General features: G+C 44.7%; 1 protein-coding gene and 1 pseudogene across 2 annotated transcripts in view; both read left to right on the top strand.

The window, feature by feature from the left end:
- Positions 1 to 15,950, top strand: part of PPP2R2B (protein phosphatase 2 regulatory subunit Bbeta) — a 569,986-nt gene that overhangs the window by 84,898 nt on the left and 469,138 nt on the right. The window lies entirely within an intron of this gene.
- The window catches only part of LOC115873492, an 89,492-nt pseudogene that overhangs the window by 4,678 nt on the left and 68,864 nt on the right, over positions 1 to 15,950 (top strand).

The raw sequence follows: 15,950 nt of genomic DNA on the forward strand, positions 1-15,950 counted from the left end.
TCCCCCAGGGAGGAGGTCACATATAGTTCCTTGTAATCAGTTCCCTCTTTCCAACTCACTCTCCCTCTACCAGCCCAGTATCGCCACTCACACCACTGGTCCTGAAGGGATCATCCACCCTAGATTCCCTGGATTTCCAGTTCCTATCTGTACCAGTGTACATCCTCTGGTCTAGCCAGATTTGCAAGGGTTTGTCTCCTTTCAATGCTCATTATTAATCAAGACACTGGGCTGCTGGGTGTTTTGTGAAGAAGAATCTTTAGTAAGCCAAACGACAGAGAAGATTGTTTCCCAGTATTGTGGGAATGAGATGTTAGGACATACATTGATAGGATTAGTTCTATGGATGGTCTTGATGTAGCACCCACCTGGCTTCAGGAAGGGCAATTGCTGGAGGACAGGGTGGCACATCAGCATGCTCCTGAAGCCTTAGACCAGTGGTTCTCCCAGCCACCAGGGGAAATGTTCCTCTAACCATGACTGACGGTCCTCACGAGATGCCTTAGAGGACTGCGGAGCGCACGCTTATTATTTTCTTTCTAGAGGCAAAGAATATAAGACATGGGGTGGTCAAGTTGTTGGCCTGGGGTTACTCACAAGACCACCTTTGGTGGCCCCTCCAGGAATGTTCCCATTATCCTGGAAGAACAGGCTTCTCAAAGAGAACCTCCCAGTTCTGGAAAAGTTCATGATTGTATAATGCCAGAGAGCATTGTATTTTCTGAGATTTGTCAGCAGATGCAAGCAAATCAATGTCCCCATGTTTACTCTAACTATCATTTGGAAAAGACACCGATCTCTATGTTTCTGGGTGGTCCCGTAAGACGATCTGCAAAAAGGACACGGTTTTTGCGATAATGTGGTGCCTTTCCCCACCAGTGTTACATGCTTCATTTTAAAGATGGTAACCATGGGGCCCAGGGCGTGGGAGGAACACGCTCATAGTCACTAGATGGGAACATGATCAGGGCGGGAGTCCCAAAAGAAGGGTCCCTACCAATTCCCCAGACAGCCTACGCTCTTCAAAATACAGGGGACTAGAATTCAAATCAGAGGCCCACGCAGAGTCAATTCTACGGGCTGCTGCAAAACCAAACTAGTCCCGAGAAGAGAGAGAACTCCAGGAAACACCAAGTCAAACCAAGTTCAAATTTCACATGACTTATCGGGACTTTCCTGTGCTAAGATATTTTATAAAACTCTAGAGGCAAGTAAGACTAGTTACACTTTGTAAAACCTGACTTCAAACATTTTTTTAAAAGCCTATCTATTAACTTACACAACAGTGCTCAATAGGCGTGGCTGGGAAACATCAACTTAAATTTTGTTACCTTGGCATCCAAAATTCTTTAGCCATGGAACCATGTTTAGGAGTGTCTTGTAGGATGGCTATTTGTGGAGCGCACTTAGGAACTGCCTCTTTAAGCTATGCCCCGGACAAAACCATCTCTGCATACAAGTGACCAACAAGCTTATGGATTGCCTTTGGAGGCTCCAGCAGCTCTGAGGGAGAAAGACTGGGCTCTCTGCCCCCATAAGCAGTTATAGTCTCAGAAACCCACAGGAGTTTGGGAGTGGGTGTGGACCTATGTAGAGGCGATCAAGTCTTATCAGAAGTCATCCAGTCTCCAGAATGGTAAATTACACAGATTAGAGGCCAGTTTCGTGGAACCTATTAAGTGCCATCTGAAAGGTCAAATGATGTCCATTGTTCTTTTTGTCGGGTATTTTTTAAATTACTGGCAGGGCTGCTGTGACTCATGGCAACCTTGTGCATAACAGAACAAAGCATTACCCACTCTGGTGGTACTGTCAGGTAAGCAGTTGGACAGCTAATTGCAAGGTGGGTGGTTCAAACCTACCGGCAGCTCCGTAAACACTTGGGAACCATATATTGGGTCTCTTTGAGTCAGAATTCACTCAGGCAGTGGGTTTGGACCTATCTCTATGAGTTCCAATCTGTGTGATCCCCCTGTTGCAGCTCTATTATCAGTCCATCTCACTGAGGGGTCCTGTCAGTTTGGCTGACTTCTACTTTCCAGAACATGGAGTCCTTTGCTAGCCATTGAACTGGTCTTTCTGATGCCGCATCCAACGTGGGCACGATGAAATCTCAGTATCTCGAGTGCTACTCGCTGATGCATTCGGTCTGCGAGGCACTCTTCACCTGCAGTTCTTCATGTGAGCTTATTCCATCTTCCGTCTCATGAAACTCAGCGGAGATTTTTAAAACATGCAAAGGTCAGGTGCCCTGCTTTTGATTTACAGGCAATTGACACCTACTAATAAATACCACAGGTAGTCGTTATAATGACTGATTGTTCTGGGCTCATAGAACATATCCTGAATTGGGGAGCTAAACAAAGAGTATGGGTTTCACTCATTTTATACAAGGTGTTCTTGACTAGTTACCTCAATCCAAGTGGTACACATTTAATAATGTTCTCCTATTAAATTGTTTCATCATCTCAAAGATGATTCAGCTGTGAAAAGAACCAGCTGTAGCCATGCATTCTCCCTTCCCTGAGCTCTGCAGCCCTCAGGCCAGTCCCTTAACCCAAAGGGTTCAACCCACCTATAAAACAAGAGGGAGTGAAGATAGTGCCTCATGACGCATTGTAGTCTCTTGAAAATGGTCTGGAGTTAGAGAGACCTGGGATAGAATCCCATTTCTGCCACCCTTTAGGTCTGTGATCTCAGTTTTTTAACATTTTTGAAATGAGGGTAATGAAATCTAATAAAGCTATACCTGTCGTACTGAAGTGGTATCTGACTCAGGATGGGTTATCGAGAGAAGCAAAAGTATTGACGCTTCATATGCATATAGGTTTATGTCAAGATATGGCTCACACAGTTGTACAGGAAGGCATATTCCAAGTGCATCGATCAGATGTCAGGCTGAAGGCTTCTCCTGACTCACAATGCTGCAGGAGTTAGGGAACTGAAGATTGGTAGATGCACCCCCTAAAAGACACATTCACTGGCACATGAGTCTAACTGGTTTCGATTTGTCTACCCTACTTGGTCCATTTCCATTTCAGTCTGGTGGTTTTCTATTCCAATTTCTGTGCCTGTCCGCACTGCTCTGTCTCCTCACAGACTGCGTCATTTTTATTTAGAGGAGGGTATATCAGTGTGGAAAGTCACAAGTATCTGGCAGATGGAATGCCTTGTGTAGACAGCACACAAGCCTTGGGAATAACTTCAGTACTCTCGATAGGGTCAAGATAAGTTCAGCAAGAATATCACAGGGACATTCCGTTAGGTCTAAACCTGAGCGACAGGTAGGACGACCACTACTCCGTAAGTGCTGACCAATTGTCTATACGAAAGCTTCTTAGACATGACAATGGTGAGACAAGAGGATGGTGAGTGCTAGAACGCTCACACACCATGGACATATCATCAGGGGGGCCAGTCCCTGGTGAGGGATGCCGTGCGTGGTAACATAGAGGGTCAGGAGAGAGAAAGAAGACCCTCAACACGGTGGATTGATTCTGTGGCTGCAACAATGTGCTCAAGCATAGCCCTGCCTTGTAAGGACGATGGAAGACCCAGCAGTACTGTGTGGTGTCTACACCGTGTCTCTGTGAGTTGACCCTCACTGGATGGCACCTACCAATATCAAGAAAGAGAATTGTAGAAAGACGGTGGCTCAAATTATTCTTAGAGATTCCTTAGCTGTCCTTAGAAGGAAAACCCATCACACCTGGCAGGTGTGCATGAGGTGGTACTTCCTTCAAAATAGAATGAAAACTCCCTGGAACGCAAATCTTTGGAACGGAAGCCGCTGTTAGGTGTGTCATTGGATCCTCTACTCACAGTGAGCCAACGTGAGAATGGGCTGGTCCCATAGGGTTTTCTTGGCTGTGGTCTTTATAGGAGAGTTATGCTTTTGATGAGCAGCATAATGCTTACTCCTCGCATCAGGAAACCTTTGGGATGGATGAGACTTGAGTTAGAGTGAAGGGCTGGTAGTGGCATTAATCAGTGCTGCAGAAACAAGAGCCCTCTGGGAGATGAAAGATGCTGCTCTTCCTAGATGGCATCTTGAGTTTGGGGAGGGTGGGATACTCAGAGAATCCAGGACTAATGCCTACTTGGTGTCAGAACTAAAGAACACTGCAGCTGGGCTTTGATTAATGTCCTGGCACTAATCCTTAGAGAAAGAGTGAACAATAACTTTGAGGCTTGATCATCTCCCCCAAGCTCAGCTTCTCCCACTTCCTCCATTATCTAGGGTCTCCCACCCCCAATCCCAGGTGTTCACGTCACATTTTGAGCAGTTTCGTGGCATTTGACACCACAGTATATAATTATAGCCTCCAATGTCCTCTGGTTGCCATATATATGTAAGAACATTACTGTGATAATGAGGTAGTTAAGGTTTATTGTGCCAACCTGGCCAATCAACACATGTGGGATTGATTGAAAGGCAGTGAGATAAATGACTCAGTGAGCCTCACCTTTCTGGTTCTCTGGTCTCTTGTTCTCTGATGGTTGGACCAGAGAGCAGCTGCCTTAGCTGGCAAGGCTCACTTCCTGGGAGACAACCCTGAGGAGAAGCCACATGGACCTACCCAGATGCAGCCCTGGGTATGGGAGCAGCAGTGTGGAGACCCCTGCCAGTGCTGAGATGCTTACACACCCACTGATTCGGCTTTCCTCCTGCAGTCGGCATCATTGTATGTGTTTTGTGAGATTGAAGATAACTTTGTAGATTGTTGTCGGACATATGAGCTAATGTTGGACTTATGGGCTTGGACAGCACTGGGTTGGGATGCTTTCTTAATGTACACTTACCCTTTATATAAAACTCTCTTATAAACATATGAGTTTCTGTGGATTTGTTTCTCTAGTTAGTCTACCCTGATCAACGCAGATGAATAGAGAGCACTTTAGTTAACTGTAACATGACTGATTTCCCAAGGTTGAATCATGGACATTCTACATAACTATGAGCCAGCAGCCTCTACTTTCCCCCACAGTCTCCTAACTTTATCTTTAATAATCCATATAATAAAAGATGCATTTGTTTCCAAGGATCCCATCATCCAGCATCTGCAGAACTTGTACTTGTTCAAGTGACTCAAGACTCGATTTAAAATATGCTGTGTGGAAATCATCTGTAACATCCTTCCCTACACTACACTAAGTAGAGTCGCCTTAAAGCTGTTCTCAGAGTTTGCAGTACGTGTGATTTGCATGTTTGTTGTTTAGTTGAGCTTGTTGGATTGCAATTATTTGTTCCATTCTAAGCTGAAAGATTCTAAAGCAAAATTTTCCGAGATTGTATGAATATGCATATCTTGAGCAAGTGTTCTGATTTCCAGAATCACCATGGCTACGCACAAAATTGAGAAGACTGCATTTTAAAATTAAACTCATTGGGGCAGCTTATGCCCACTCAGTTCTGAGGTTCACTTCTCTAGCAGGCAAGGTACAAGGTGATAATATATTGGGCATTGTGTTCAAGTAAAGAACTCTTTGGAGCCCTTGTGGTGTAGAGGTTATGCATTGGGGTGCTAATCACAAGGTCAGCAGTTAGAATTACCAACTGATTCATGGGAGAACAATTGAGGCTTCTACTCTTATAAAGAGTTACGGTCTCAGAAACCCACAAGGGCAGTTCTACCCTGTCCTATAGGTCATTAGGAATTGACTCAGTGGCAGTAAGGATTTTCTGTTTGTTGTGTCCCAAAATGCACTAGAAACTCTAGTACTCACACATATGCACACGCACACACGAAGAGGTCTCAAAGAGTTCATGTAAAATTTCCATTATCTTTTAATTTTATTTTGTCATGAACTTTTGGGAGTCCCTTCATGTTTAAGTGAGTGTGTTTGTTAGAACTTTTACTATATTTTTGGAACTCAAAAGAGTTTATTATTCAGCCTGATACTGGTTGTGTTCGTCCAGGTTGACTAGAGAAACGAATTCAGAGACACTTATGTATAGTAGGGAGCTTTATAGCAAGAGTAACTGTATATTAAGAAAAATTGTATCTTAAGTAATTGTATATCAGCCCAGTCCCGATCAAGTCCATGAGTCTGATATTAGCGCATAGGTCCTATACTCATCCATATATTCCTCTCCAGACTCATGCAGCCATGCAATGCTGCCTAATGCAGGAAGATCACCGGCCAGTGGGTGAAGAGTCTTGGGGATCCAGTGGTAGTGGAAATGTCTCAGCGCTGGCATGCATCTCCATATGGCTCCTCCAGCTCCAGGGTTCTGGCTGCCATCAGCGTGGCTCTGTGAGACATATCAATAGGAATGAGTAGCAGAGAAAGAATGTGTCCCTGCTCCAGGGAGGAAGAGAGGAAAACTCCCAGAATCCTCATGAAAAGGCCACGCCCACAAGGAGGGATTACCAGGCTGTGACCTGATTGACAGGCTAGACTCCATCCCTTCCTTCATCAAATCCTCACCTGGACACGTGATTATGTAACAACCACGCTGGTATAATGATAAATACATCGGCCAACGGAACAGGATAGAAAATCCAGAAATAAAAGTATCACCTCCAGGCAATGAATGTTCAACAAAGTACCAAAAAAAATTAAACGGGTCCTGGGCCTCCCAGGCTGAGGGAGAGGAGAATGTAGGGCAGCTCCGTGGGGAGCAGGGTCAAGATCACAACGCCCGCCGCTGGCGACGTCTGGGTGGGAAAGCTGGCCTCTGGGCAGCTGTACTCTTACCCTGCCTGGCGCTGGCGGGAAAAGCGAGGAGCCACCCCCGCAAGACCCCCGACTCCCCTTCCCTTCCGTTAAGCCAGACACAGCCCAGACCGTGGAGAAGGAAGGCCCGATCCCGCAGGATGGCAGCGGCTTAGAGGCTCTGCTGCGAACTGACCCCTGGAGACGCGAGGTGGCCCCGACCCCCGAGTGGACGACGACGGCCTGGGCGAGTTCCCGGTGACCAACAGTCGGGCCCAGAAGCGGATCCTAGAACCGGAAGACTTCCTAGACGGCCTAGATGATGAAGACTACGAGGAAGACATGCCCACGCGCCGGGGCAAAGGGAAGGCCAAGGGTAAAGGCCTGAGCAGTGCCCAGAAGAAGCTGGCCGTCGCCACCCTGAAGGACCGGGACAAGCCCTGTGCCTGTGACATCTGCGGAAAGCGCCACAAGAACCGGCCGGGCCTTGGGGACCACCTTGCGCGCTCCCACTTGGTTGCAGAGGAAGGCGAAGACGGGAGGACTCCCAGCCCCACACCCCTGGTTCCCAGCGGTCCTGATGGGCTGCCCTGCCCAACAACTACTGCCACTTCTGACTGCGGCCATTCAGGGCCCCGCCCTGCCTGCAGTTCACCCCGTGGTGATGGCGGCAGGGAAGACCTACCGCTGGCAGTGCATCGAGCGCAAGCGCTGCAACCTCCGCGGCACCTGCGAGAACGACGACTGGGACCATGGCTACCACAGGGACCGTCGTACCCCGGCCATGTCGGAGCCTCCAGAGGGCTCTCGGAGCTACCACTTGTGTCTGGATTTGTTAAAGGAGAAAGCTTCCACCTACCAGAACCAGAACTCCTCTGGACGGGACCGCCCCCTGCTCCCCCCCACACTAGAGCTGTTTCCTCTCTGGTTTTTCCATGCCCACTCCTTACCCCCTCATCTTTCACAAGTCCAGAGAACCTCGTGCCAACCTGCCTTTGGCAGCAGCAGATGGAGCAGCAGCAGATGGAGCGGCAGCTCTGACCACCGCTGGCCACAGGTCCTCAGGGAGGGAGCAGCAGCCCTGGCCGGGCACTGCTGCCCGGCTCCTCGCTGCTCTACAGGAAGTGCCTTCACAGGGCCTGCCTTGGGCCCTGGCCTGGCTGTCACAGGGTTTGTGTCCCTCAAGGAAGAGCGGGGAGCTGCTTGCTTCTCTGGGCTCTGCCTCATTCTGGCTGCCAGGCCCAGCCCTGCCCCGAGTGCTGGCACTAGTGAGGAAGGGGCTGTGGCTGTGACCGTTCACTGCTGCTGTGCCCTTGTGCTGCCTGCCCCCCCCCACCCCACCCCCCAGGGTCCTCTGCCCTGCCCCCCCCTGAAGGGAGCAGCATCATCATCCTGATGCTTTTCTGGTGTCTCATGACCGAAGCATTCCCCACCCTCAGAATTCCCTGCCTCCCCTCCTCATTCCCTTTGGTTTTGTGGGACACAGGAAGTATCAGGGCAAGGCCAGTGGCTTGAGGGCCACCGGAAGACAGACAGATAATGTGCCTGTTTTTTCAACTCGATGTCAAAGTCCACCTCTAAAATCCCCTTTTTGTTCTTGGACCTGGGCCCTCAGCCTCCCTCCCCTTTAAGAGGGTGCCTCAGCTCCCTGCCCCATGCAGCTGGGTGGGCCACCACACACAGAGACACCTTCTCCCCTGGCATGCACCCCAACAGCCCGTAAGGTCTTCACGCCCTGGTTCCTCGGTTCTCTGCTTGGTGGCAGCGACATTGAGTAGCCGGGGGACAGTCCATTCCAGGGTCCCCTGAAGTGGCCTTCCTCCTAAGCCACAGACAGACCCTGCTTTACTGTCACTTTGGGGTTGAGATCTTTTCCCCCTTATTTCCTTCCTGTATTCCAAACATTGTTACACGATGTTTAGTGCAAATAAACATTGTTACACGATGAGAAAAAAAATTAAGTGGGAAAGGGACACTGCTTCAACAAATGGTGCTAGAAAAATTGAATCCTCACGTGAAAAATAAAAATTGAAACAGGACCTATATATTGCCTCATGCACAAAAATGAATTCAAGATGGATTAGAAACCTAAATGGAAACTCCAGTGCTATACGTACCATCAATGAGAAAATTGGGATAAACTTAAGGGCCTTCGGGCATATGCAGACTGCCAAATATAATAAAGAAGGCACATACAGCAGAAGATGTAGATGATGACTGGGACCTATTAAAAATAAAACACTGCACATCAAAAGACTACATCAAAAAAGTAAAAGGAGAACCCATGGGTTGTAAACAATATTTAGCAGTGACACGATGGTCAAGGGATTTATTATTTAATTCTACAGTATTCTTCCACACCTCAATAAGAAAAAAAATCTAATTAAAAGATAGACAAAGGACATAGACAATTCACAGAATATGACACTTGAAGGCCTAACAAACACCCTAGGAAATGGCTCACAATCATTAGCCATCTTGGAAATGCAAATCAAGACAATGATGAGATATCATCTCACACCAAAAGCCATAGTCCAATTCAAACAGAAAGCAAATACTGGAGAGAGAGCAGAGAGATTGGAACTCTTATACACTGCTGGTGGACTTCTAAATATGTGCAGCCATGCAAAAAACAGCATGGCGCTACCCACAACAACTGGGAGTAGAAATACCATACAACCCAGGGATATCTTTGCTGGACATATACTCCAAAGAAGTACGAGACAGAACTGGAACAGACACGTGCTCGCCCATGTTCGTTGCAGCACAGTTTACAGTAACAGTCCAAATGCCCATCAGGAGGATAATGGATAAAGAAATTCTAGTACATACACACAATGGGATACTATACATCCTTTAAAAACAGTGATGGAAACATGAAATACCTCAAGACATGGAGAGACCTGGAAATCCATTATTCTGAGTGAAGTTAACCAATCACAAAAGGACAAAGACTGTATGAGTCCACTACATATAAGGATATAATATAAACATCACGACAAAGCCAGGCTTCTGCTCTCAGCCCACTTAATCTCCTAATCTCGCCTCCCAAACTACGAGGTAGAGAACCCTCCTATTTCCCACAAACCATAAACTAACCCCTTTATATGTGCATCTTAAAAACCGCTTCAACAGAGGAGATCTCACCTAAGCTGGGGGAAAGGAAGAAGACCACTTAGTTGCTGCCATACAACATTGTGCTAAGGTCACCCCAAACCAACAGTCACTCCTACAAGAGTGATGAGATAACCTTGCTGGAAATGCAAACGTAGATGAGGGAAAGAGAGCATGCATGTCTTGGAGAAGGCGATGGCACTCTGTAAGTAAAACAAGTGGAGCAACCTCCTGTCAGGAAAAAGATGGTTACCAATACGTATATAGAAACCAAGGGGGTATATTCCTAATTGAACACTTTTGATCTAGTTTCTATCCAGCCCTTGATGACCCAGGTTGTGTGCTACAGCCTACTGGGACTTTAAACTGTCCTTCGAGATGCACAACATTCTTCATAGGCTATACTTAGCAAACTGGGCTTTACCTAAAATTCACCTCTCACAGGTTTAAGTGCTCCCTTGTACTTAAGGCTGAAATGTCCTCGTGTTAGAAGAAGCAGTTGACTAATATACAAGGTGAGGGAATTGGTGATTATTAGACTTTGGTTCAGATGTCTTGCTTTGAGGGTGCCCAGTGATTGGTAGCCTGGAGCTGCCATATATTTATTTACTGTTTTAATACTTTCTCTGCCTTCTCATTACATATATTAGTCTGGCAGGCTCGGTTCGTTGTGAGTGAGTGTTATTAGAAATGTTTCCCCATTACCAACTGACAATGTTCATACAGTGTCCAGCCATTGAACAATTTAATCTATATAAGTCAACAATTCATGTATTGCAGCTTGAAACCCTGGCCTATACTTGTATAATTTCCTTTTCTCAATGGTGCTTTAAATTTTGTCACTGTGGTTGGGGAGTTTTGATTCCTATTTGTTATTGTTATTTTCTGTATATGAAATCCAGGATAGGTAAATCTATGCAGGCAGTAACAGGATTAATAATCACCTAAAGGCATGGCAGAGGAAGTTGGGGATTTGAAGAGTTAACATCAGAGAGTACAGGAAGAAAATGTTCCAAAATTGATTGTGGTCATGACTGCACAACTCTTCTTAATGTGATTGCACTATCAAACTTTTGATATGTAAAACCTATGCCAGTAAGACTATTTTAAAAAATAGTTTATTACTGGGAAGACATGAATAAGCTTTGTTCAACTGGAGTACAACACCCAATATATATACACACACACAACAAGCTTCAAAAGTTGTGGAAATATTTCACTATATTTTAATTCTGTTTTTCCATGAATTTTTAATGGCCTCTTGTATATAGTTCACTAAGGTGCAACTTATCTGAGCCACTGCATTATCGATCACCTCATATGCAGGTGCAAGCTAGATAATGAATATGAAAGATTGAAGAAAAGTGCATGCCGTTGAATTGTAGTGTTGAAAAAGAATAGGAAGTACACCACTGTCTGCCAGAAAAATGACCACATCCGTCTTGGAAGCAGTGCAGCCAGAATAGCTTTTAGAAGGATGGTGAGACTTATCTCATGCACGTTGGACATGCTCTCAGGCTAGACCAGTCTCCGGAGAAAGGCGTCAAGTAGAGCACCAGTCACAAAGTGGAAGCTCCTCAATGAGGTGGATTAGCACAAGGGCAACAAGGGCTCGAACACAGCAAGCGCAGTGAGGTTGACACAAGACTGTCAGTGTCTCCATCTGTCGGACATAAGGTCACTATGGGTTGGAGCTGCCAAGACGGCACTTAATACTAACAACAAGAATAAATTCTATATTCATTTATATGTGTACACAGGGGCCTTGAAAAATGAAAAATTTCCACAAAGCCCTCTCGTGTGTGTGTGTGTGTGTGTGTGTGTGTGTGTGTGTGTGTGTGTGTGTTTGGAGTAGAATAAGTTATGGGAAAGAATAGAGAATACTCTAAATTTGAAGTGATCATTTAAAAATAATAACACAATAATGTTGTCTTGGATTAAAAAAATAACACTGACTGAATTGGTCATATTTTTCTTTCCGAGATCAAATGACTAATCTTTGGTCAAACAAAGGTTGATAAAATCTTGAGCAAGCTCTCTGGGGAGTGACCAAGGCAATTCGTTTTCTGCGAGGACAGCTCTACATAGTTGTGGATCTGATATGAAAATGAAGAAGGTGGGAGTGAAGGACCCAGGCAGAGGCTTTCTACTTAAGGGTTTAAAGTGCATAGAGAATAAGATGTGTAAACTGACCTTGTAATAACTATTATGGAAAGTTTTGAAAAACAAATTCTTGGAACTCTGAGGTAATAGAATTGGTTTTGTTCGAGTTAATGAAAACTATAAATCATGCCCAACGAACTGTCATTTGTCTTTGTTTTGAATGCTGCCGACTCTATTGATGTCTTTGTTTAGAGTTTATTTTTTCCTAGACCTCACTTGAGGATGACCATTACCAAAAGAAGATGGAAAGAATACATGAGTTACTGTATTAAAAAAAAAAAAACTAGTTGGTTGACATTCCACCATTTCAAGAGGTAGCATATAAACAAGAACCAAAAGTACTGAAGGAAGAAGTCCAAGCTGCACTGAAAGCATGAGCCAAAAACAAGGCTCCAGGAATTGATGGAATACCAATTAAAATATTTCAACACACTAATGAAGCACTTAGTCATCTATACCAAAGTATTTGGAAGGCAGCTACTTGGCCAACTGACTTGAAGAGATTCATACAAGGGAGTACCCCCCCCACCAAAATGGATTTTTTTTTCCACCAAAGCTATGTATTTAAATTTTTTTACAAAACAGACTTATCACCTTCAAACTACTCTCCATTACACCTAATACATTTGTCAAATCTGTGATTCTGCTCTTGAAAATATTTTCAAACTCATCAGCTTAGATGGCTGACAGCATCTCCCTCGATTTTTCTTCACCTCTTCTACTAGTCAAATCGCTATCCTTTCATTCACGGAAACAAAAGAAGTAACACAGAACAAGGCCAGGTGAGTGAGGTGTGCAGGGAAAAAGAGGCATGCTGGGTTTTGCCAAAAACAGGCGCACTGAGATGGCTGCATGAGCAGGTGCATTGTCGTGGTGGCAAAATCAGTTTCCTGTCTGCGACAAATCAAGCATTTTTTGTTGCACGCTGTTATGCTATCTTTTCAGAACCTCTAAATAGAAAGCGTGATTAACAGTCTGACCTGGTGGAATGAACTCCAAATGCACTCTGAGTGGACGTTTTCTTCAGTTCAAGAAGTTGACAGATGTCCAGAACGAGATTTGACATTTCACCTTTTTTGAAACAAGAAAATCACTCTAAAAAGGAAATAGAGGAAAGAACTAGGAAGTAAGGGGCATTTGCTGAGGTCAAAATGAAGGTATGTACATATGTAAATATACTTATTTATGATGATGTGGAAATATATTTATGTGCACATATTTATAGGTTTATTAGTTTTAAGGTAGCAGATGGACATTGGGCCTCCACTCAAGTACTCCCTCAATGCAAGAACACTTTTTTCTATTAAACTGGCATTCCATGATGCTCACCTTCCTGACATGATCACTGAAGACAAACGGGTACTTAAGCAAATGTGGTGAAGAAAGTTGATGGTGCCCGGCTATCAAAAGTTATAGCATCTGGGGTCTTTAAGGCTTGATGGTAAACAAGCAGCCATCTAGTTGAGAAGCAGCCAAGCCCACATGGAAGAAGCACACCAGCCTGTGTGATCAGAAGGTGTCTAAGAGATCAGGTATCAGGCACCAAGGAACAAAAAATCATATCATTGTGAATGAGGAGGAAAGCAGATTGGGGACCCAAAGCCCATCTGTGGGCAACTGGGCATCTGCTTACAGAAAGGTTGCCAGGAGGAGATGAGCCAGTCATGGTGCAGTGTAGCAGTGATGAAACATACAACTTTCCTCTAGTTCTTAAATACTTCCTACCCGCCCCCACCCACTTTCATGATCCCAGTTCTACCTTACATATCCGGCTATACCAGAGGATGTACACTGGTACAGATAGGAACTGGAAACACAGGGAATCCAGGACAGATGATCCCTTCAGGACCAGCGGTGAGAGTGGTATTACCGGGAGGGTGGAGTGAAGATGGAGTAGAAAGGGGGAACTGATTACAAGGATCTACATATAACCGCCTCTCTGGGGGATGGACAACTGAAAAGTGGGTGAAGGGAGATATTGGACAGTGTAAGATATGATGAAATAATAATAATTTATATATTATCAAGGGTTCATGATGGAGGGGGGAGCAGGGAGGGAGGGGGAAAATGAGGAGCTGATACCAATGGCTCAAGTAGAAAGCAACTGTTTTGAGAATGATGATGGCAACAAATGTACAAATGTGCTTGACACAATGGATGGATGGATGGATTGTGATAAGCGTTGTACGAGCCACCAATAAAATGATTTTTAAAAGAGAAAAGAAAACCACTCTACACTTCAGTTTTTCCCATAGCTCTGTCTTTGTAAGCAGTGTTCAACATCATAACAGTTTCTGTAAAATTTTTCCCAAACAGGAAACAAAATTTCACAGCTGCACACTGTTCTCTTAAATCGGCCATCACAAAAAATGAGGTTTAAGCGAAACGGCTATTACAAAAAAATTCACTGTGACCACAGAGAACCTTCCTAGGTGACGCCACTGATGTTCACCAGCAGGAAAAATGTGTACCACAAAAGCTCCTCCCAGCGGAGCTTTTTTCTGTTTTTTTGTTTGTTTTGTTTTGTTAGGGGGGTTCCCATCGTATTTGTACCCACTCCAAAGAAAGGTGACCCAACAGAATACTCAAACTATAGAACAATATCATTGGTATTACATTCAAGTAAAATTTTACTGAAAATCATCCAACAATGGTTGCAACACATTGACTGGGAGCTGCTAGAGGTTCAGCCTAACTCATAAGAAGACATGGAACAAGGGATATCACTGGGGGTGTCAGATTAATCCTGGCTGAAAGGAGACAATATCAGAAATATATTTACTTGTGTTTTATTGCCTATGCCAAGGCATTTGGCCATGTGGATTTTAACAAACTATGGATAACCTTGAGCAGAATGGGAATTCTAGAGGACTTAAATATGGAACTTGGACGTGGATCAAGAGGCAGTTATGCAAACAGAATAAGTTTTAAAATTAGGGAAGATGTGGGTCAGGTTGTATCCTCTCACCATAGGTATTCAATCTGTATGCTGAGCAAATAATCCGAGATGCTGGATTATATGAGGAAGAATGTGGCTCCAGGATTGGAGGAAGGCTTATTAACAATCTGTCATGCAGTTGACACAACCTGGCTGGCTGTAAGTGAGGAAGACTTGTAGCATTTGTTGATGAAGAGTCAGTGGATTAGCCACACAGAGTCAGTGTGGATTATGACTCTGTAAGAAAGACCAAAATCCTAACAACTGGACCAATAGGTAATATCATGATAACTGGAGAAAAGGTTAAAGTTGTCAAACTTTTACCTTGCTTGGATCTATCATCAATGCTCATGGAAGCAGCAGTCAAGAGATCAAAAGATAGGCTGCATTAGGTAAATCTGCTGCACGAAACCTCTTTATAGTATTGAAAGGCAAAGATGTTATTCGAGGATGAAGGTGCACTTGACCCATGCCACCATGTTCTCAATTGCCTCATATGTGTGTGAAAGTTGGACAGTGAATAATGAAGAGTTGATGCATTTGAATTGTAGTGCTGGAGAAGAATGTGGAATATGCCATGGACTGCTAAAAGGTATACTGATCTGTCTTGGAAGAAATAAGGCCAGAGTGTTCTTTAGAGGCAAAGATGGGGAGACTTCATTCTATATACTTTGGATGTGTCAAGAGAAATCAGTTGCTGGAGAAGGACAGATTTCTTGGTAAAGTGGAGGAACAGCACGAGGCAGGATGACCCTCAATCAGCAGATGGATTGACACCATGGCTGCAAGAACAGGCTCAGGCACAGGAACCGGTGGGAAGACGACTCGGGACCAGGAGTGTTTTGTTCTGCTGTGCATTTGGTCGCTGGGGTTGGAGCTGACGTGATAGTGCCCAACAACACCAAGAATTGCCAGTGATAATCTATCACAGGACCAGCCACAGGACAAGACTCCATAACCGCTTCCACATGAAACTGGTTCTGGATACTTCACCTCTTGGTCCCGGTTCTTCCTATGTGGAATTTTGAGCGACAGATAATTTATCTCAAGTGTTACTCAACAAGTATTCACCAAA

This window comes from Echinops telfairi, unplaced genomic scaffold (genome assembly GCF_000313985.2).
Source record: "Echinops telfairi isolate 266 unplaced genomic scaffold, ASM31398v2 ScPeMD7_7469;HRSCAF=8507_0, whole genome shotgun sequence".
Lineage (NCBI taxonomy): Eukaryota > Metazoa > Chordata > Mammalia > Afrosoricida > Tenrecidae > Echinops > Echinops telfairi.